The 21,782-nt window shown below is 44.5% G+C and overlaps 1 protein-coding gene across 9 annotated transcripts in view; it reads left to right on the top strand.

Annotated features, from left to right (window-relative positions):
* B3GALT1 (beta-1,3-galactosyltransferase 1) overlaps positions 1–21,782 on the top strand; it is a 2,246,978-nt gene that overhangs the window by 2,000,553 nt on the left and 224,643 nt on the right. For 7 of the 9 annotated variants that reach the window (XM_069616270.1, XM_069616265.1, XM_069616264.1 and 4 more), the window contains one exon: positions 20,390–20,475. The gene's annotated coding sequence lies outside the window, so the exon portion shown is untranslated. The remainder of the gene's footprint in view (positions 1–20,389; positions 20,476–21,782) is intronic. The other 2 variants (XM_069616267.1, XM_069616266.1) reach the window with 1 other exon arrangement.

Here is a 21,782-nt window from a genome sequence, read left to right as displayed (position 1 = left end):
TCTTATTTGTGAGGACATACAAAAAAAGCTTTCATTGAATGTGTGTACTGTACAAGATCTTCCGAATTGCATGTTAACTGGCTGGCAACCTGATCACTCGTTCATTTCTGTTCTTGACGTGCCCTCCCACCTATGTTCCCGGGATTGTTCCACTATATTGACTTGGTTGCCTTGAGATGTATGCAGGTTCACTGGCGAGAATAAACCATCCTTTATTAAGGGTTTTGACTGATATAACAATCTTCCGGTGCACAACTGTAACCTTCTTCTTATTATTAATATTATTGTATTTATTGAGCGTGGCCTTAGCTTCAAGAAGCAACTGAGCGCTTTACAGAAGTATGCAACACTACATATACATATCGGAGCACTTTACAGAGGTATAGAACAGTACAGATGCATAATGGAGAGCTTTTCAGAGGCAACAACAGAACAGATATACAGCCGGGGGTGGGATACAGAGGGCATCGAGGAGGGGTATAGCTGTACCAGGTGGTCCGGGTGTTGAGGAGGAGAGGGGCAGGTGGTGACTAGTGAATCAGGTGGCGTGAGGGGCAATGTGATGACCTAGGTGGTTGTGGCAGAGGGATTCCTTGAAGAGGTTGGTCTTGGGTCCTTTTCTGAATTATAGAAGCGTGGGGGTGAGTCTGATGCTGATGGGAAGGAGGTTCCATAGTCTTGGGGCATAGACAGAGAAGCCTTGTTTTCTGGTCCTTTCCTTTTTGCAGCTTCGGATTTCAAGTCTGCCTGTTTCCTAGCTTCTGGTGGTGCGCTGTCTGCTGGAGATGCTGAGTTGTTCTGCAGGGTAGCTAGGCGACTGCCTTATAGATGATTCAGCAAGTCTTGATGGTGATGTGTGCATGCATTGGGAGTGAGTGAATGTCGATGAGGGCCGGGGTGATATGGTTGTATCTGCGTAGACCCTTGATGAAGCGTGCAGCCGCATGTAATACACTTTCCGGGGGCACAAGGGAGGACAACGGGAGGCCTTCTAGGAGTCCATTGTCCCCATCTAGGTGGGATAGGAACAGTACTTTTAACAGTGTATCTAAAGCTGTCCGGGGGGAGGAAGGGGTTGATGTTTCACAGCAGGGAGAGCTGATACCAAGCTGTCTGAATTTTCTTAGCTATGTGTGTCTTGAAGGAGATGTGTTTGTCAATGTGGAACCTGAAGGACAGTAGGTGAGCTCAGGTGTGAAGCCCTCAGAGTTCATAGTTGATAGCCAGGTCTGTATGTCTGGGTGTTCAGTGTAGTTGTTGAGGATTGAGAATTGCTTCTTGGAGAGGTTGAGCTTCAAATATGTACTTGACATCCAAGACTGGATCAGCGAGAGGCAGATTTTGATCCTATGGATGTCCTTGATGGAGTCGATCTTGAGGTATAGCTGTGTGTCGTCGGTATATTGGTGGACGTGGATGTTGTGTGTGGCTGCGAGGGCTCCCAGTGGCTTCATGTAAAGATTTGAAGATCAGTGGGGAGAGGAGGTATCCTGTGGTACTCCACATTTGACGGGTAGTAATGGTGATCTAGATGAGCCCATCTGAACAAACTGCTGCCGATTGGCGAGGTAAGACTTGAACCAGCATACAACAAGGTTGCTGATTCCCATGCACTGATATAAGGTATCTGTAAGTGCCTGGTGGTCCACTGTGTCAAAAGGGTCCGAGAGGTTGGAGTGGCCATCATAAAGGATGATGAGGGCGTTGTTGACCACCTGCAAATGAAGTGCATTCCTGTTTTTTTGTTTACAAATCTGTGCATTGGTTTTAACATCACGATAGAGAATTCTATGTGAGAACCAACTTTCTGCATGGATCCTTTCTTTATAGTACTTTTTCAGATTGCAATGCCTTTATCAACCATTCATTTAAATACATCTGCATTTTAATGTGATTGGAAAAATGATAGTGATATTGGACTAGAGGTCATCAAGATAACAATTACTTAGCACAATCATTGATAGGTGTCTAAGGGACACCTGTGATCAAGATACACATTTGACACTGTAGGTAGGCTTGGGCAAAAGGGATATAGGTCTTCTGCTGTTGAGTTTTCTTCTTCAGCACCAAAGGCCTCCCAAAAGAGGGGTTTGCAACCCCCCTTGTAACCCAAGATGTTTTGGACTACAAGCTCCATCAGCCTTAGCCAGCAAAGTGAAAGTTGAAGCATCATTCATGTTTTAGTGCAAAACGTATTGCGAGGTTGGAGTCCCCTGTCCTAAAGCATTTGTCTCATAGGGCATTAATGAAACACTATTGTAATCTTGTTGTCAGGTTGAATCTGGGGTTATGACCCCACTTCTCTGTATTTGCATGTAAACTATATGAAAACTGTTTTGATGGAATCTGCAAAATATACACCACCTATATATAGGATACAAATGTGCAAGGGCCTAATTCACAGATGCGTATTGTAAAGGAAGAACTCCATTGGAAAATGCACTGTGAATAAGGCCCTAAGGGCCAACTTTTCTTAGACCATAGAGGGGTATCTGTGGTGCAAAAACAAATGGTAAAAAATCCACACATTGTTTTACTCCTCGGATATCGATCCAGGGCCCTTTTTTAATCTTTTTGCTTGCAGAACTGGCTCATGAAATGGAATTTATATTGTCTTCATCTTCGACCATCCACCAGCAAAAATGTCATTCACACCAGTATGGCATTTTAATATTGGCGCAAATGCACTGCATTCTTATGGAATTCACCTGTTTGAAAACCTGCTAAAAGTTGGCAGTTTCCATAGAATTCACTGTAAATATCATCTGCCGTGCATAAATGGAAGGCAGCATGTATATACATTATACTAAAACATGCAAAAAGGGAAGGCTAGAGGACATTTTGCCTTGCCGTTGCATCTTTTGTTTGCACTTCATGAAAAATCACATAAGTGCAAATGTAACTACTCATGGCAATTTGCTCCATTCAGTTTTGATTGCCTGGTTCCTGAGTTCCCTACAATAGCTTCTTGATCATTATACATTGTCTATGGCCGGAAGGACCTTATCGGCCAGTGCTCTGAAATCTAAAACTATGGTCATCACTCCTAATCATGTCATGTCGTCCAAGAGTACGTTTTATTGAATGGGAAGCTAATGGACTGTGTTCCCATTTCGATTGCCTAGTTTCTCTGCTGAGGTAAGTTGGATCACCAGATCACTAGGTACCCCCCCATCTGAAGAAAGTATTGGGGTTAGCCCCTTAATCCCACCGTGAACTCATATCAAATAACATCAATTAATGCCACTGACATATGGGACTGAAATAATATTTCTCCTATCCATCTGAAAACACATTTGTATGTGCAATATTGTGGTTAAATAAAGGAATGACAATAAATTGGTTATTGGATTATTTTATTTCTTTATTCATGGACATTGCAGGGAAAGCAAAGCATTGTTGTCATGCAAATACTTACACAATCAATTGTTGTCATTGATTTACAGAGCAGGTGGCCAATGTCCTTAACAATGGGGGAGGATATGGATATTAGACCAGACGATGCAGTAGAAGTAGATACATGATCCAGGGACGAGGAGCGTAGAGCATGGTATATGAATGGGATAGTGGAGAAAGTGCTACATATAGGATGGTGGAGTGAGAAATAAGTGTCGTGGGGTTGTCATAGAGTGGTGGGGAAGAGGAGAACCGGGAGATTGGCTAGTGTAGAATGCTATTTAAATGGTTCTTCTGAAAGGATAAGAGCTAGAAGGTGCAATTTAAATATTGATAGAGTTGGAGTTATGCAGTGGGGGAAGATAATTCCATAGTAAGGGAGCGAAGAGAGGAAGAGTGCAGATATGGGAGGAAGCGTAAGGGGCACACGAGGTGGCAAGGAGGTGAGCACTGGATGATCATGGGCAGGTTGGTGGAAAGTTAGATGGGGCTATGGATAGGGTGGGGTAAGTTTGTGTATAGTTTTGAAGATGATAAGAATAGGTTTATACTTTGCCATCTGTCTCATAGATAACAGCCTAACTGACGATGCAGTGGGGAGAAGGAGGAGATGAGGGGAAGGTTGAATAGTGTATGGACAGCAAAGTTGAGTACGTTGTCGAAAGGTGACAAGGCATAGTTGGGAAGGCCATAGAGGAGACTGGCACAGTAGTCAGTTTGAGAGAGTACTAAAGAGGAGATCAGGAGCTTAGCAGTGCTGAAAGGGGGAAGATCTCTTATTTTTCTGATGTTGAGGAGATTAAGTCTGGCTGCAGTGGTAGATTTTGAGACATATTTTGGAGGCCATTTATCGAGGCAATGGCATCTGAAATCAGTGCTGCACACTTATGCTGCTTATAATGCATGCACCACTATCATACCATAAACCCACCAATGGTATATCAGGATAGCACTCTAGTGTAAATATGGTTGTCTTGGGAGGACAGCTCAGGGTCAACATGCTCGACTTGTAAGCAATATGATGCGGAGCAGCACAGATTAGATCCCCGGGTACGCGCTTAGAAAGCTTTGCGTATTAAGCACGTTATAAATAACCAATTACAATTACAAAGGCAAGTAGTTGTGACACAAGTCAAAGAAGACACCAAGGTTGTGAGCAGAAGCAGAGCAGGAAAGGTGGTTAGGAGAGAGGAATAGAAGAGGTGGAGAGGAAGAGATAGCCTGCTTGAATGGGAAGTGGAGAACATCAGGCTGTGTCCTTCATCACATCTAATCTCTCTCCTAGGTCCACTTCCTATGACAATAATTTTGGCTTATAGGCAGCACTTTAAGTGCCACCTAATGTGCAAAACAAAAAATTGCACAGACTGTAATACGCTTTGTCAGCTCAAGCATGCATTGCCACAATGCCTATCACAATGCAAAGGGATTGGATACCAACACCTGAATATTTGCATGTAATGTTCAACATCCCAAGTTCTTATTGTCCCCTAATAATGTGCAGTGGTAACTGCCAGCTTGCAGTTTATGTACTTTGAAATAGAACTGCTCTATTGTTTTCTTCAATCTTTAAGTGGTGCAAATACTGCCACTTTGCTTTGTGATTTGTATGGTGGTGTCTAACTAGGGTTTAAGAGGCCCTTTGAAGTAAGGGTGATGACGTCAGAACCAGGTGATGTTAAGCTGAACCTTTCATAAGAAGACTGTATCATACATTTGAGCCATTTACTGCCATTAAATATCATTGCTGGATCATTTGAGGCTGTACTTGGTATATGGTGGCTGCACATTGACATATATGGCTGCACCTTACATACGGTGACTATCACAGGTATATGAAGCACTGTCTAACATCGTATGGCAATAGTAGGGATTGTGTGGATACATTTAGCATGTGATACAGCACTTGGATACCAGTTGTTGTGACTTTTGTCTATCACAGACATGTGAGGCTTTATCTGGCATTGGATATGATTGCTTCAACATCTGACTTGGCAGCCGTGGGTCATTTAATACTGCACTTGGCATACTCCAGAATTACATGGCCATGTGATGTATATTAAGACTCCACCAGTAGTGTGTAGTTATAACTGGCATTAGACAGCAGTACCCACATATAAGAGACTACACACATGATGAGAGACTTTATAATTGACATAAGATGGTAACAAGCCATGTATGGAGGCACTGGCACCTGGAGGCTGTGCTGCAGACCTATGCTGATTATAATGCCTCTAACCCTATCATAACATAATTCCACCAATTATATATCAGGACAGCTCTCTAGTTTAAATGTGGTTGGTAAGTAAAGTCCATTGTCTACTTTTATAGGTGTTTGTTATTTAGGGCCATATGCATTGTATTCTTTTGTATCTGGGTTTCAAGTTTTTGTGAAGTCATCAGGTTCAAAGGCCTTATTGTGCTACTTCCTGTGCAATCATCAAGGGACCGGTTCTATGATGTCACTATTGGGTGAGTGATATCACTTCTGCTACCCTTGGCAATTTGGTGAATTGACATCCCTGCTGCAGGCTCCAAAGTTTAGCCGTTCTATATCCATTCTTTGACTTTGTCATGCCACAGCACCATGTAGTAGCCATCCTTAGAAGTTCTCCTTCAATTAACAGTCACTGAATAAGGAATTGTGTGCATGAAGATTAAAAGGTTGTGACATTTGTGAAAAGGTCCCAAAGCATGAAGCAGGCACAGGCCTTATTATAGCTCCTCTCTTTCTTCTATTGACTCCCTGGGTCATAGATTAACCCAAACCTAGGCATTCTCTCATTGTCTCCTTCTTCAGATTGTCTTCCACCTCTCCTCCGTTACACTCACGACTATTACCCACTTTGCTTGCAGCCCCTTTCCTCGAATTGTTTCCCTGATTCTACCACGTTTTACCTCAAAACTGTAGATGGGGATTGGGTTTGGTATTTAGAAAGATGTGGGGTGTTGTGGGGGATGGTGATCGACCCTGCATGTTTTGTGTTAAATATGTTAGGGAAAATTCATTGGAGGAAATGGACTGCGAGTAAATGTCATGCATCCCACTCAATCTGTCTCCCTATTTGATGTTCTATTTCGTCTTCTCCAAACTCAATTTCACAATCTTGGCCTTCTCTCTACTGATGTCCCTCCACGCCTTATCTATTATTCTTATTACATACTCCTCTTCACTTCTGATGTTCCTCCATTTCTTCGCTGCACTACTCTTCCTACCCTCCCCATTCTCCACCTCTGTCACCTCCTCTTTCCATACTGCTCTCTCCTCTGATATCCAATCTCCAACTCACCCAAATATGCCCCTGCTCTAACTCCAAACAAACATGTTATCCCCCCTCCCTGTACTGCCTTTTTGATGTTTCCAGGTTCTCTGCCCTTAGGCAGGGCTGCACTCAAGAGAATGCACGTAGGGGTGATAGCCTTTTCCTCAGGTTCTCGATTCTTCTCTGCTAGTTTTTGTCTCATTCCATTTTGTGGATCTCCCAGTGTCACAGAACAAGCATCCAAAAGGCTAGTCCGCCAGCCTGTCCTTGCAGATCTGATGTATGCAAACAAAATTGGAAGTTCCAGGTTCTGAAAGTGGAGCTGCCAGTGTGTAAGTCTTTGTGGGAATTCGGACAGTGTTTGTTGCAGTAGTGGGGGGCCCTGCTGTTGTGCTAATTATGGGAGGGAGAACATTTCCATACTATATGAACACTTCAGTAACTGTGGTTCACTTGGGAAAGGGCTTCAATCGCTTTTTATATATTCTCTTAAAAGGTCAGTAGCCAGTGTGCTCTACATATGGCAATCCTTTCGCTAGTGACATAGTGAGAATAGCCAGTAGATGCTACTCATCCCCCTTCTGGGCCAATCACCAAAAGACGGTGGCAGCACCCACCCCCTTGTTTATCCCACCACTCACCTTACGGGTCAGGATGGGGACCTCATCTACTGTATACTCATCTGCATAGATGATATGTGAGGAGAAAGAAAATATGTGCTTCATCCAAGATGTGGACCTCTTCTAATGAAAAATACTTTATTGGATAACACAAATGGGTGGGGCACTAAAAGAACTGACTTATTGAACAAAGAGTAACTGCCTCAAAATACCTTGAGCAGGGTATGTATGGGTCTATAATCCCTTGAAGGAAAGATTATGCTCCTGTCTTACTCTCCTAATTGTGCATACTCGAAGCAAGGCAAGACTCGGTTGAACTTGCAACATTAAGCCTTCCTCAATCTTCACTTCTCTTAGACAGAGAAAGGAAACAGCATGGCAATACATTGGCTCTCAAAACTTGTAACATGAATTAGCTGCTGCTTTTGTGTTCAACTCCGAAGATTATCTGTTCAACCAATAGGGAGGCATGAAAGGAATGCAAGAGAGCAGTGCAGAGGGAATGTAAAGATGTATCCATCTTATAATGCAGCACAAAGGTGAAAAACATAAAACTACAAGCAGCCTGGGAAAAGCATTATTCAGCAAATCTCTCTCCAACCTACAGTTTCACTCACTCACTACTAATTGCATTCACAATAAACACGCTTTCATCATGCACGCATTCTTCATCACACTAAAGCTGATTTTCATAAGGGTTCTCCTTCAAGTATGTATATTCCAGTGTTCAGACAGACAGCTAAAGTTCTCTTTAGCGAAACCTAAACATGACTGTTTAAGGTCATTCTAATTTACTCCATGTATGCTCTCTTCTCATGCGGTGGTAATCCCATATTGGTACCCAGACAAGCGTGCTCAGCCAATCAGGTGGCTGGAAATGCAGGGCGAGGACGCACAGTGTACCGCCCGCATGTTCCAGCCACTCAAGGCCCATGCCGGGTATCACCATCTTGATTGTGAGGAGGCACCCTCACTCCACTCCCCCAAGAAAACTTCACACACTTTCCACACTCCCCTACCCCCCTCCACACTTATCTGATGGACCGGAGATTTGTGCTCCAGTCCTGGTGCTCCCACCATCCTCGCGCCTGCCATACAAATAGAATAAGGACCATATCCCTTTTGTATTTACTATGATGGAGCCATCTTATTTTTATTTTCATGAGAGATTGTGCTTGTGCAATGCGTGCAGAGACCGATTCACCCATGAAAAAACAACAAAATAAATATTTGCACCCCGGATGGAGTCCTGGGGTGTGAATTGCAATCATTGTCAGGGGCGTACATTGCCGGTATGTGCCACACAGCCCTCGCTTCACTCGGGCCTGTCTAGGCTCAGGCTGGTGGGCCGTTACGGGCAATGTACAATCCTGACACGCAGGTGATAGCCATAAAGTGTTCTTTCCTCCTATTCACTGTTTGTATACATATAGTGTAGAGAACGCTTTCCTGAATTCAAATCTGTTAATATGTTTTCAAATCAAGCAAAGCATTCCAAATGTACAACTGATAATTTAATTTGATTTTGGCTGCCAGTTAAATATATACAATTTTTTTTAATTCGAGTTACATTTCTGCACATTGCATATTTCTATCAAAGTTAATTATTAACTTCAAATGCTGGTTTAGGCTTCTAAGACCCCAGGCCATGAAACAAACACACAGAGTAAATGGTGATGTATTGCCATACCACGGTTCAATAAGTTGAATACTGCTTGAAAACTCGGTCATTTGATGTATTGTTTTACTAAGACACAGATCCATTCCTTATGACATGGTTTTGCCCATAAAACTGCCAAACACCACAAAAGGGAGTATTTTTTTAATGCAAATAGGTCTATTTCCCTGTATTGTTAGAATTGGATACATGCTCTGAATACATATAGTTGTATCTATTCTGCTCGTCTAATAGATTGGTTATTCATTGATTATAGGCTTTTCTTCTACCAGTTGAATGAACACAGGTTTTGGGAACTGCTTTAAAATATACAGACCATGTTTAAGGTTTAAAGTGAAATTCAATATAGAAAACAAGGCTAGGGAGTCATTATGAATTTGGTGGTATCCTTTCAGTAAATCCGGTGGGGTACCACTAAATGGAATTACCGTTACCATCACCTGGTCTGCCGGATTCCATGTGCCAGTAGGTCAATGCCGATTCCATGGAGTCCATAAGACTCTATGGGGGGATTGCTGGTATTTTAATACTAGCTGTTCTTTGCCAGTGGGGTGCCAGACTTACCTCAAGCTCTTGGCTGGAGGAAAATCCGGCTCCCCACTGGCAAATTTGGAGTATTCTGCTCCGGAAACATTTCAGTAAATGGAATTACTGGCCCACTAATTGCAGATCGGCATACTTGTAATGACGCCTATGTGTTATTGGTGTAGGTTTAATCAATTCATCATTTGGTAATGTAATTTTGTTCAATATCTAAAATGCTTAGTACATTTTACTTTAAGTTATGGCTTTCTTGCACATATTATAATATAGTATTAGGATAATATGTTTGGGAAAAAGGAACACTGTCGGATTTAAACATTTTTTTAAGAACAATGGGCCTCATTATGAAGTTGGAGGTAGCCATGCCCTTAATAAGGGCATGGCTACCCCCAAACTCGGGTCTGGCTCCGTGTCCCACGAAAAGGGAATTACCGGGCCATTCCGACCTTGGAGGGCCCGGTAATTTCCCTTTCGCGGGACCCAGAGCCGGTACGTCCCCATTCCCATTTGAGCCCCCGTAGGGCTCAATGGGAATGGGGAGGATGGTAACAGCGGTACCGTTCATAACGGTACCGTTGCTACCATCCTGTTTTGCTCATGGGTGCCTCTCTGCATGCCTGGACTGACCAGGCATGCAGAGCGTCCCTCGCGAGCAGAACTCATAATGTGGTGGTTGAGTGATAACGGCGCCTGTAGCAGTACTGGTGCTGTTATCACTCTACCACCACTGTTGTAATGAGGCCCATCTGTGAGAGGCTCATTGTAGGGATGACACAGCAGATGCAATACACTTTTTTTTTGTAAATGTGTGTTTTAGTTAAGTACCAATATTACTGCACTGCACATTATATAATTAGTACTTGTAAGAAGTCCCATATTTAAAGTTGGATAATGTGGAGAGAAGGACTCTGGAGGCTTGGGTAGACCTCAACTGTGATGTCAAACTATGGAGGTGGTGCATGGTGGTTCCCCCAAAGTCTTTTCCCACAATCCGAGCCTTTACCCCACAGTTGATAATATACCCTTTAAACAAGAAGAAGTACAGTATCCTCCAAAGGTATCCAGGTGAGCACAGATGAACATTCTTGTTGAGATCAGGGCCATTACGAGTTTGGAGGTAGCCAGGGTGCAAATGGCACCATGGCTGCTCCAAACCCGTGTCCGGGTTCACTGAATGGGGACTTACCGGGTCATTCCAACCTTGGAGGACCCGGTAAATCCCCATTCAGAAAACCATTCCCATTCCCATTCGAGCCCCCATAGGGTTCAATGGGAATGGGGAAGGAGCTAATAACGGCCGGTCCTGGTGGGACCCGCTAAGGGACCTCTGAATTGGCCGGTAAGGGTTTACAGCACCGGTCTCTTTACCGGTGACTGTTATCCCTTACCACCCAAGTCGGAATGAGGCCCTATGATTGAGAACAGTGCCTTTGGTGTGCGCATCACCCTCAGAATGGACCCCAAACCTGTGATTACACAAAATTAAATGATACTGTTGAGGCCTGACACAGGCAGTAAGCGAGAGAAAAACACACCGGGGATGGAGAATGCCTTGGCTGAATCAGCCATTCTGACAGGGCTGCCTAATACCAAGATGGCACCTCTGCCAGCATATCCTTAGCCTGTGGCGCCGCGGGCTGTTCATTGCCACTTCGGGATCTATTCTGCACACTTGGGTGGCGGTCGGGCGTAAATCTGATAACCTCACAACTTCTTAAAAGCCAAGGCATTTTGTGTGTGTATGCTTGAGGGTGTCTTTTAACCCAGCAGAAAAGTACTTCTTTGTTTTAATGTATTTTGAATTTCTTATTGATTACTGACCCTAATGTAATTGCAGTGTCTATGTTCTTTGATAAATGGCATACTATTTTGTGTGCTATCATTATGATCCATTAAATGCTGGAAAGATGAGCATTTAGTTATTTTCTGCCTTTTTTCATTATCTTGAAAAGTATAAATATATATTCGTGTTAATTCTGGTGAAGCTTGAATAAGGGAAAACACATCCAGTGGATCCAACATGAATAATAGTAGGGTGACTGATCAACACCCCCATTGAACCATGACTCAGCGAATAAAAAGGGGCTGGGTTCTAGAATAGGTATGAGAATTTGGTGATAGAGAATTAGGAAGATGAGCAGAAGGTTGGAGAAAGAAGAGAGCAGAAAGAGAAAGGCATGATAGGTTTGAATGATCAGAAAGGAGAAGGAAGAAAGGAGGATGAAGGAAAGGATGAGTCTGGAGGAAGAAGATAGAAGCAGACAGATGAAGACAAATTCATAGAGAATATTTAGAATAAATGAACGATGGAGAAACCGTGAGAAGAGGCAGCAGTAAAAACTAGAGCAATGAGGCAATGGGGGGGTTTGGAGGGTGAAAGGAAAGAGAGTGACATCAGTTGAATGTGGGTAAACGCAGGTGGTGGAGTAAAAGGTTATTTGGTGCAACACTACATTGGGCAAGTCAGCATGGCCAACAGATACCAGGGCTGTGAAAGGTAAGAGCCTGGACATCCAGGCACTGATGTCTGACAGTGCCAAATTCAACAGATTGTTGGTAAATACAATTGACCAGAAATGCTATTGGCTGGCTTGGGGCTTAAGGAATACTTTCCCTCAAAGATAAAGGGCCTCATTACACGGATGGCGGAGAACCATGGCGCTAATAGCGCCATGGTTCATGCCGGTAAAATACCGGCACCGCCTTGGCGGAAAGGGGAATTACCGCCCCATTCCAAGGTTGGCGGGGCGGTAATTCCCCCTTCCACCATTGCCCTTCCCCATTCCCATTTTTGCCCCATAGGGCATAATGGGAATGGGGAAGGCGCTAATTACGGTACCGCAAATTGCAGTACCGTAATTAGCTCCCTGGGTCCCTTTGCGGGTTGGTTTTTAACGCCTGCAAAAAGCAGGCGTTAAATTCCCCAACCCGCAAAGGGACCTCGTAATAACGCGGTAAGGATTTACCGGTACCGGTAAAATACTGGTACCGGTAAATCCTTACCGCCATCCGTGTAATGAGGCCCAAAGGCTCAAATACAGAGAGAGGAACAGACTAGCTTGGTGCCAAACTCCAGATAAGGTGGGATTGGCAATATAAAATAATACCTGCCTTTCTGTTGAAATGCTATCCTGAAGGTTCCCAGTAGATGGCTTGAAGGTTGATCCTGGCTGTGAAAGACTAGGATGAAGCCAAGCCTGTGAGAGGCCATTGAGACAAACCAGAAAGGGAGAAGAGTGTCAGAACCACATAGCAATACCACGACCCACAAAACGACTTCCTTTTGTGTTCAGCTATATTTTTGATGGCATGACAATTGACCCATGACAGACAGGTACAAAATAGAATGACAGCAGCAACAAGACAACCATGTTCCATGAGGGCCAGCTGTTGCCGCCACAGTTGCTATTGTACCAATCTAGGCCTCATGAGCTGTAAAAGTCTGGTGTATGACTACAACCTCTAGAACTAAGGTCTCAAGAGCTCAGGTGACTGGGTTGGCATTTGGCGTCTCACGGATCTAGGCCAAGGAACTATGAGTGGCTTTGCTTAATGGTCTCAATCTGAGCGAGCCATTCCTACTGCATACGATTGTTGAACGTTAACTGTGGTGTCAACCCTGACAGAGGCTGATACTGAGACGTGTGAATATTGCCTGCACTCATTTATTTTTTGTCACCTTCAACTTCTTTTAAGGAGATACATCCCTTTTGTTTGGCCTGTTTCCAATCTACATTCAGTTGTGCAAAATATAATTGTGCTTCTTTTTGATGCCATTTTGTCTCAAGGTCTCTGCTTGATCCCATTCATAGTGACCTCACAAACATCCCTTAATTCAGTTATTTAATGCTGATCTTACCCCATCCTCCATTTCATTGCCTGAGCCCTTCTTGGAGCACTGGCTGCTCTTCGACCACAAGCCCATGAAGCCCACATCACCACCACATCTGAGGTAAGCCCCCCACCTTGGACTTAACAGGGTATTACTGCACCCCCAGCACAGTACAAATCGTTGCCAGCATTTCATGTCAAAATAATAAAAAAGTGTATTATTCTTTCTGCTGCCAAGGATATTTCTATTCTGGTGTACCTCAGAGTGTGATCACTCTGCACATCACTCTGCACCGTGGCTGTATTGGAGGCTTTTTCCCCCTTCCAGCATGGCCGTTGCAGTATCTGTAGGCCCTGGAGTGCCTCAGCAGCTCTGATTGTACCCTGCCTTGTTCTAAGGACCAATCAGACAAGCTGGAAGGCAAGAGCCGGTCCACCCACAAGGACTGCTCTTATGCCCTGACAGAGCCCTCCTCTTCCTCATTTCATCGCCAGAGCCCTTCTAGAAGTACTGGCCGCTCTTCGACCATGAAGCCAGAGAGCCCACATTGCCACCACATCTGAGGTAAGCCCCCCCTTGGGCTTAACAGGGTATTACTGCACCCCCAGCAGAAACGGAGTGGAATACAAATCATTGCCAGCATTTCATGTCAGAATAACAAAAAAGTGTATTATTTTTTCAGCTGCCAATGCTCTCTAAAGGCAACATTTCTATGCTGGTGTACCTCAGAGTGTGATCACTCTGCACCATGGCTGTACAGCAGGCTTTTTCCCCTTCCCAGCATGACTGTTGCAGTATCTGTAGGCACCGGAGTGCCACACCACCTCTTATTCGGCCCTACCTTGTTCTAAGACCCAATCAGATGAGCTGGAAGGCGAGAGCCAGCCCCCCCAAAAGGGCTCTGTGGCCCTGTAACATTCTACAATCAATGATATGCACCATGAGGCTAGGTACCTCATCCACGCACCCCTGGGATATGGGATCCCCCAAAAGCTATTACGTGAGTGCTCACCATTGCTCTGTTTGCATGTGCATTATCACCTTGACTCTGTGCCTGTGCCACTTCTGACACTCTCACTAATCTTTCACAGATGGAATTTCTCCCTTACACCACTTGTTCATAAACTCTAAGTTTCTCATACCTTCCTGAGCTCTCACGTCCACTGTCTACACTTCTGTACTGCTGTACTGCAATACTTGTCCTAATAAAATCCAACTTAGGTGTGCTCACATATTTGTTTTGTTCTGCTAGCTAGACATAGAATTTAGGTGTACTCACATCCTGCATTTGTTTTGTTCTCCTGGCTGAACAATCGAATTTAGATGTGCACACATCCTGCATTTATTTTCTTCTGCTAGCTAAACATCGAATTTAGGTGTGCTCACATCCTGCATTGTTTGTTCTGATAGCTAAAAAGCCAACTTAGTTGTGCTCACATCCTGAAATTGTTTTGTTCTGCTGGCTGAAATCTAACTTAGATGTGGTCACATACTGCTTTTTGTTTGTTCTGCTAGCTAAGAATCCAACTTAGGTGTGCATACATACTGCATTTGTTTTGTTCTTCTAGCTAAAAATATAATTTAGGTGTGCTCACATCCTGCATTGTTTGTTCTGCTAGCTTAAAATCCAACTTAGTTGTGCTCACATCCTGCCTTTGTTTTATTCTGATAGCTAGAAATCAAATTTAGGGGTGCTCACATACTGCATTTGTTTTGATCTGCTAGCTAAAAATCCAACGTAGGTGTGCACACATGTTGCATTTGTTTTGTTCTGCAATCTAAAAATCAAATGTAGGCATGCTCACATCCTGCATAGTTTATTCTGCTAGCTAAAAGTCCAATTTAGATGTGCTCCCATCCTGCATTTGTACTGATCTGCTAGCTAAAAAATCGAATTCAGGTGTGCTCACATCCTACATTTGTTTTGTTCTGCTAGCTAAAAATCCTACTTAAGTATGCTCACATCCTGCATTATTTTGTACTGCTAGCTAGAAATCGAATTTGGGTGTGCTCACTTCCTGCGTGTGTTTTGTTCTGCTAGCTAAAAATCTTACTTACTCCCTTTCCCTCTGTACTGTTTCTGTTTTTTGTTCCATTGTACTCCCCTAGCACCCACTGCTTTTTCTTATTCCTACTGTGTGTTTCCTTTGTACACTTGCCCCCTCCTCTCTACTCCCCCCGTGCCGCAGCTGTTCAGCCTAGTTAAGTGTAACATACTCTGTTCCCCCTCACAATGATGCTTTCTATCACTCCTACCTTCTCTATTTCTCTATCTCCCATCCTTCACTGCTCACAAAGTCTGGCAGAAAGAAACTTAAGAAGTACACACTTGACTCCATCCCAGGGGTTCCTATCACTGATACCTACGTCAGTGCATACACCAGGGAGATATCCTCTTTGTTGTTCCTTCTCCCGACCTATGGACTCTACATATGGTTGCTCTATTTTCTCCCTACTCTTCCTCACACATCAATGGTGGCAGCCGATGGGAGGTCGTTTGTGCCTTCTTCTTGACCTCCAGTGTCATCATAAATGTCTATCGAAATGATACCGTCTTGGTACAGGGGCCTCAACCCAACCTCCTTCTTTTTGATAGGCTCCTCCCTCACCTTATCAACTTTCCAACTTCCTCTACACTGGCTCCCTTGCCATCTGTACCTACGGCCTACCTGGCTCCCGTGCTTGCTAGGCCCACCTTGGCTACTTTGTCTCCACCTGGTCACACCACCTCTCTTACTATGGCTCTTTTGCTGTCTTCCACTCTCATGGCGCCCTTGGCCACACTCTCTGCACTGACAACCTTGCATCCTCTCCCACTCCGGTGCCCTTGCCACCCACTGCCGATGCATCTGCGGCTCCCTTGCCCCCGCAGCCCCTCTTTCACTGGCTCCCTTGCCATCTACCACTGTCCTGGCTCCCTTGCCTGCACTCCCTTCAGCCCCTCTGCCTTCTCTTGCCTCTATCTCTCAGGCACCTCCACCGCTTATGGGGGGACCTCTGTCCCCTGCACCCCCCTCATAAGTCTTTAAAAAATGGCAGTCTGCTCCACATTACTATGTTCGACTCTCGCTCCGTAGTCTAGCACTCTTCTGACATCTGCCACCTCCTTGAAAACCTGGACCTTGATGTTCTTGCTGTCACTGAGACATGGTTTAAGGACAGCTCTGTCATGAGTTTTGACACACTTCTCCATGAAGGCTGCAAGATCCTCTCTTAGCCCAGGCCAAACACGCCAAGAGGAGGAGTTTCCCTGATTTTTCCAGAATGGATCTCTGTCTACTTCATTCCCACTCAGGCCTATTTTTCTTTTGAATTTCAGGTCTGCAGACTCTCTCTCTCCTGTCTCGTCTCTTACTCTGACCACATTCTATCGGCAGTCGAGCCAGTCCACCCTCTTTCTCTCAGAATGGGCTGACCTAGCATCTTCTTTCGTTTCCTCCTCCTCCCAACTCATCCTGCTGGGGGATCTTAACATCTATCTTGACTCTTCAAAATCTTTCTGCATCCTATGTGACTCTCTCTCTCCATTCTATCATCTGGTCACACTGCTGGCACCTCCTTGGATGCTCTCATCGCCACAGACACACCACTCTCTATACCTCTCACTACCTCACTCTCCTGGACTGATTACTCTCTTCTCTCCTCTCACTTGAAGCTTTCTTCTCCTTTAGCACTGGCCCTCCTTGCACTGCCTCCCACACGACCCATGAAAAAAGTGTGAGTGGCTGCCTTTGCCTCCACATACTCTCCTCCTCTTGCGGCTGAGTCCCACTTTGACAGTCCTCTCTAACTTTCACCTTTCCATCTCCAAAACTCACAACATCCTTGCCCCTCTCATGAGGGTCCATCTGAAGCCTGCCAAAAAGTGTATCTCTCTCTTGGTATGACTCTGATTTGGCAAACCTTAAAAGCAAGTGCAGGGCAGCGGAATGGAAATGGGAATCTTCAGGTGTGCCCTCTGACAAGCTACCCTGCCAACTTCTGCGAAGGCAATATAGACTCTGCATCGTGTCCAGGAAAATAGTCCATATTCAAGACTGCATATCCGTGGCATTCAACAACACAGCCAAACCTTTCAAAGTCTGCAAGGAACTGGCCAACACTACTGCAGCCTCATTCTCTATTGCAACCACCCAGTCCCTTTGCAGAGCCCTGGCTGCACACTTCACTGCCAAAACACAGGACATCCGGTCCCCTCTCTACTCTGCACTCACTTGTGCACCATCAACTCTTGGGCCCCCCTGGGCCACCCTCACCACTCCCCCTCTTCTCTCCTCCCACTACTTTTGTCTAACAGTTGTCTAACAGTTCCCCTATTCAAATGAGCCACCATAGGCGGAAACAGCTTCCCGGAAAACCAAACATACCGACACTTCAGGTGCAATCTTATCAACTGGTTCAAATCTAATGATATCGAAAGCCATCCTCACTTGAAAGAGAAGGCCATCCAACTTCTCCTCCCCGCTATCAGCTCCTCCTGACCTTCTCTCCCTCCTACCCACTCTCTGCACTATAACCTGTATTTTATTTCTGGTAATTTAGTGTGTACTTTGTAAATGTTGTAAACTCACTGTGACACACTCTTTGACACTGTATATTCCTCATGTAAGAATTATGGAACTTGTAAATGATGTAAATTCCTGTGCCACATTCTGTAACTTGTAAACTTAAAATATCATTGTCTCTGCGCCCTGAAACCTCCAGGTCTGGCGCACGCTACACATAAATAAACACACAAACAAGCACCTGAGGAGGTTAGGTTTCTTGACAAGTCCAGTCTATGAAAACCTCTTTCAAACAGGTGGACCTTTGCCCCTGCAAAACCATAAGGACAACATTGCCTCTCTAGCTACAGCCTATTCAGACCTCTGCAATCTCTCCTTCACCACTGGAGTTTTCCCCACTTCTCTCAAGCATTCTCTTGTGCACCCTGTGCTCAAAAAACCCTCTGCCGACCCTTCTATTCCCACAAACTATCGGCTTACCGTCCACACTGAATCTGTTGGTTTTCTCATGACCATCAGTCTGCCTTTAGAGCATCCAGGGGCATGGAAACTGCACTTCTGAACACCCATGAAGACCTGCTCTCAAACATTAACTCTAACTCTCCCTCTGTCATCATTCTTCTTGATCTCTCCTCTGCTTTCGATATGGTAAACAACAACATCCTGATCTCCCATCTCTGTGATACCCTGGACATCACAGATCAGGCCTTGGCATAGCTACCGTCCTTTCTCTCTGACCATCACTCCCAGATGGAACTTGGGTCCTTTCTCTCTGCTATCACTCTCTCTACTTGTGGTGTCCCCCAGGGATCTTATCTATCATCCTGGTTTTTCAAAGTCTTCATTTCCCCTTTGTCCCACAAAATCTTTGCCTTCACCTCCAACTTTGAGTGTTAGGTGGACGACCCAGAGCTCTCTTTCAAGCTACCCTCTTCCGCCTCTGTGCTCATTTCTGACTGTCTGTCCGCTGTCCACAATTCAGTCGTGCTGTACTGCTAATGATCTCTGCCTTAATGCCAGATCATGCTCATTGGAACCCCTGATCCCGCTTTCCCACTTTCACTCTGGCCAGCCTCTCTTGGTCCTGTGACCTCAACCACCATTGAGGCACAGAATCTGGGGATTATCTTCGACTCCATTCACTCCTTCTCTTCTCCCATCTCGAACATCTCCAAAAAGTCCCACTACCAGCTATGCCTCCTCATAGGTATTCTAGATTTTCTCACTTTCCCCCAGAGGCTCACTGTCTCCAGAGCCCAGGTTCTCTACAGGCTGGACTGCTGCAACAGTCTCTTTCTCAATCTTCCTACTTCTACTCTCCGACCACTTCAACTTATCCAGAACAGAACCACAAGACTTATCCTTAGCCTGAAGCCCAGGAACTGTATCTCTCCAGCGCTGAAATCCTTCCAGTGGCTCCCTGTGGCTGCAAGGATCAAGTTCAAGTCCCTCTGCATAGTCCACAGGGCATTCTGGCGCTGGGGCCTGCATTACCTACAATGCTCTCTTCTTAAATACTCTCCTTCTAGAGCCCTTCGCTCAGCCTCCTCGAACTCTCTGCAGGTGAGCTGCTTTTCCATTAAGAGATTTGGGGGTAGATCTTTCTCCTCTGCAGGTGCCTCCCTCTGAAACAGCCTTCCTGCCTCTCTCCGTCTTGAGCCAGACCACCTTAAGTTACGTAAACTTCTCAAGACATTTCTCTTCCCTTCCTATTTCTCTCTGCATCTCCCCTGCTAACCTCCTTTCTCTTCTTTTCTGCTTCCCTCCTTCTTTTTCCTCCCCAACTGGCTCAGTTTTACTGACTGGTCATCCGGTGCACCTCCAGAGACTCACAGGTCCCAGCCCCCCCCCCCCCCCCAGTCCTGCACTTGCCTGGTACCTCTGCATTCTGCTTGGGACTACTGCTTTCGGAATATGTTCCATGAGAGGGGCAATTTCTCTGCACTTAACCCAGGCCCCTGCTAGACTGGGCGCACTTGTCCCCCTCCCTCGCACTTCCTGTCTGCGCACTTGCATGACCGTAATTTTACTAGGCCTAGCAAGATCGTTTATCATGTCATCGCTCTGTCCCCCTCACTAGCTTGGTTGCACCTGAAACACTTGTGCATAGGTGCATTAGTGATGACGAACCACCAATCAATCTGAAATGTCGCCTGGCATAGTACGGTGTTTATTGTCTCTATGTCCGCCCCTTCTCTCCCCAGTCTTTGTCATGCACATCACTATATGAGAATTTGATAGGAATTGTATGGTATTTTATTGATTGTATGCTCCCCTCCCTTCTCTCATTCCTTCCTGTCATGCACTTGCACTAATTGAAATACCTCAGGCCTAGTATGCTAGTTATTTTTGTTAGATCATTCAGAAACGTCAAGGCCTAAGAATGACAACTGTATTCCCTTGTTCCCTTCCGGTCTTGAAGCGCTTTGAAACACTTTACTTGTGTAGAAGCGCTTTACAAATAAAAAAATACAATTACAATCAAATTCCTAAGGATGTATGAGAAGTGAATAATATGTTGAATTGGGCTTGAAATGCACCTTTTTTTCCAGCAGACTTTGAGACAGCCCCAATGCTATTGACTATAGGACACAGAGTAACAAAGGACAACAAGTAACAGATGATCAAGTTATATCAGGTGCGTAATATTGTATGTTGTTTCTTGAAGCACATCAAATTGTTTCTGATTTTACAGGCACCATCCCTTCATTTATTTACGAGTAGCTCCCACTCCCCCCCCCCCAGGTTTGGTGATCAGTGAGTTTGAATTGATGAATACTGTCCACTGTAAACATGTTTACTGGGGTGCTCAGAATGAAGGTGTATTAACTCATTTGTAAACGAACTTTGCAAAAGCCTATAATCTGTGAAGAGTGAGGAGCTTTTGCTTGGGGATCTGATTACAATTTATCACACTCTATTAACATGTTTTCATGTCTTTTTAGAGAAGCGAATATTACATGTTTGTTTCTTAAACCAATGCAAATAAAAAGAAAAGGCATTTCCAGCATCATATATATATATATGCTAAATTCTTGCATGACACAAAGTGTGTAATTCCCTTTGCATTATGAATTCAGCATTTAACACAGAAGTTAATTGTAAGTTCCTCCTGTCTATGCCTAAAAAGTGCAAGTTTATCGGTAAGTGTTCACACGTTTTTCTTGATGACCTTTGCACCAGCAAGGTCCTCAAGAGGTTCACAAATTAGATGCAAGCCATCACACACTTCACCAAATCTTCCCAAACTATTTCTTATTTGGGCTGCCTCAAGATTCTGAGAGATCTTGCGAGACAGCCAAATTTCAAATGCAATATTTGGCTTCACCCTTGAGATTGGGCAAACGGGCCAGCCCTTTTCAAAGCACACCCACTCCTATAATGTACACAGAATGGGAGTGGCCAGAGGAGTGCAATGATCATACAACGTGAAGTAGGCAGGCACATGCCCACAGCAAAAAGGCAATATGATTTCTTATTTAAAAAAATAGATTACTATTATACCAATCTGGCAAGTGCCAGGCTTGGAAGAGGGGTCAATCTGCAGTACAATATTGTTCTTTCTTTCAACGTTTTTAACTAAAAGTGGATCACTTTATCAAAAGTTTGACACCACTTTCAAGAACGAAATTTGTATTCTGTTTTAAGTCACTTAACACTTCCATACTCTGGTCCATTGGCAGCTGTAAAGTTTTGTAGTTGTGTGATTATTTAAGAACCACCATGCATGTGCAAAGTATGGGTGCCCAAATGTGCATTTTGCACCTACTCCACCCTGCACCAGCAAATGGAACCGTTTTTTCAAATCAAAATCGTATGCGCTGATGTAAAACAAAAAACAGTCTGTATTGTTGGGTTGTAACAGGAAGAAAATGATAATGTCGTCCATGCTCAATTATTATAATTGTTCTTCTATAACGCGCTTAATACAAGCAAGTGTTTTTA

This window comes from Ambystoma mexicanum, chromosome 9 (genome assembly GCF_040938575.1).
Source record: "Ambystoma mexicanum isolate Mex_15411 chromosome 9, UKY_AmexF1_1, whole genome shotgun sequence".
Lineage (NCBI taxonomy): Eukaryota > Metazoa > Chordata > Amphibia > Caudata > Ambystomatidae > Ambystoma > Ambystoma mexicanum.
The sequence above is the reverse complement of the archived record's forward strand: the minus strand, read 5'-3'. Positions and strand labels throughout refer to the sequence as shown.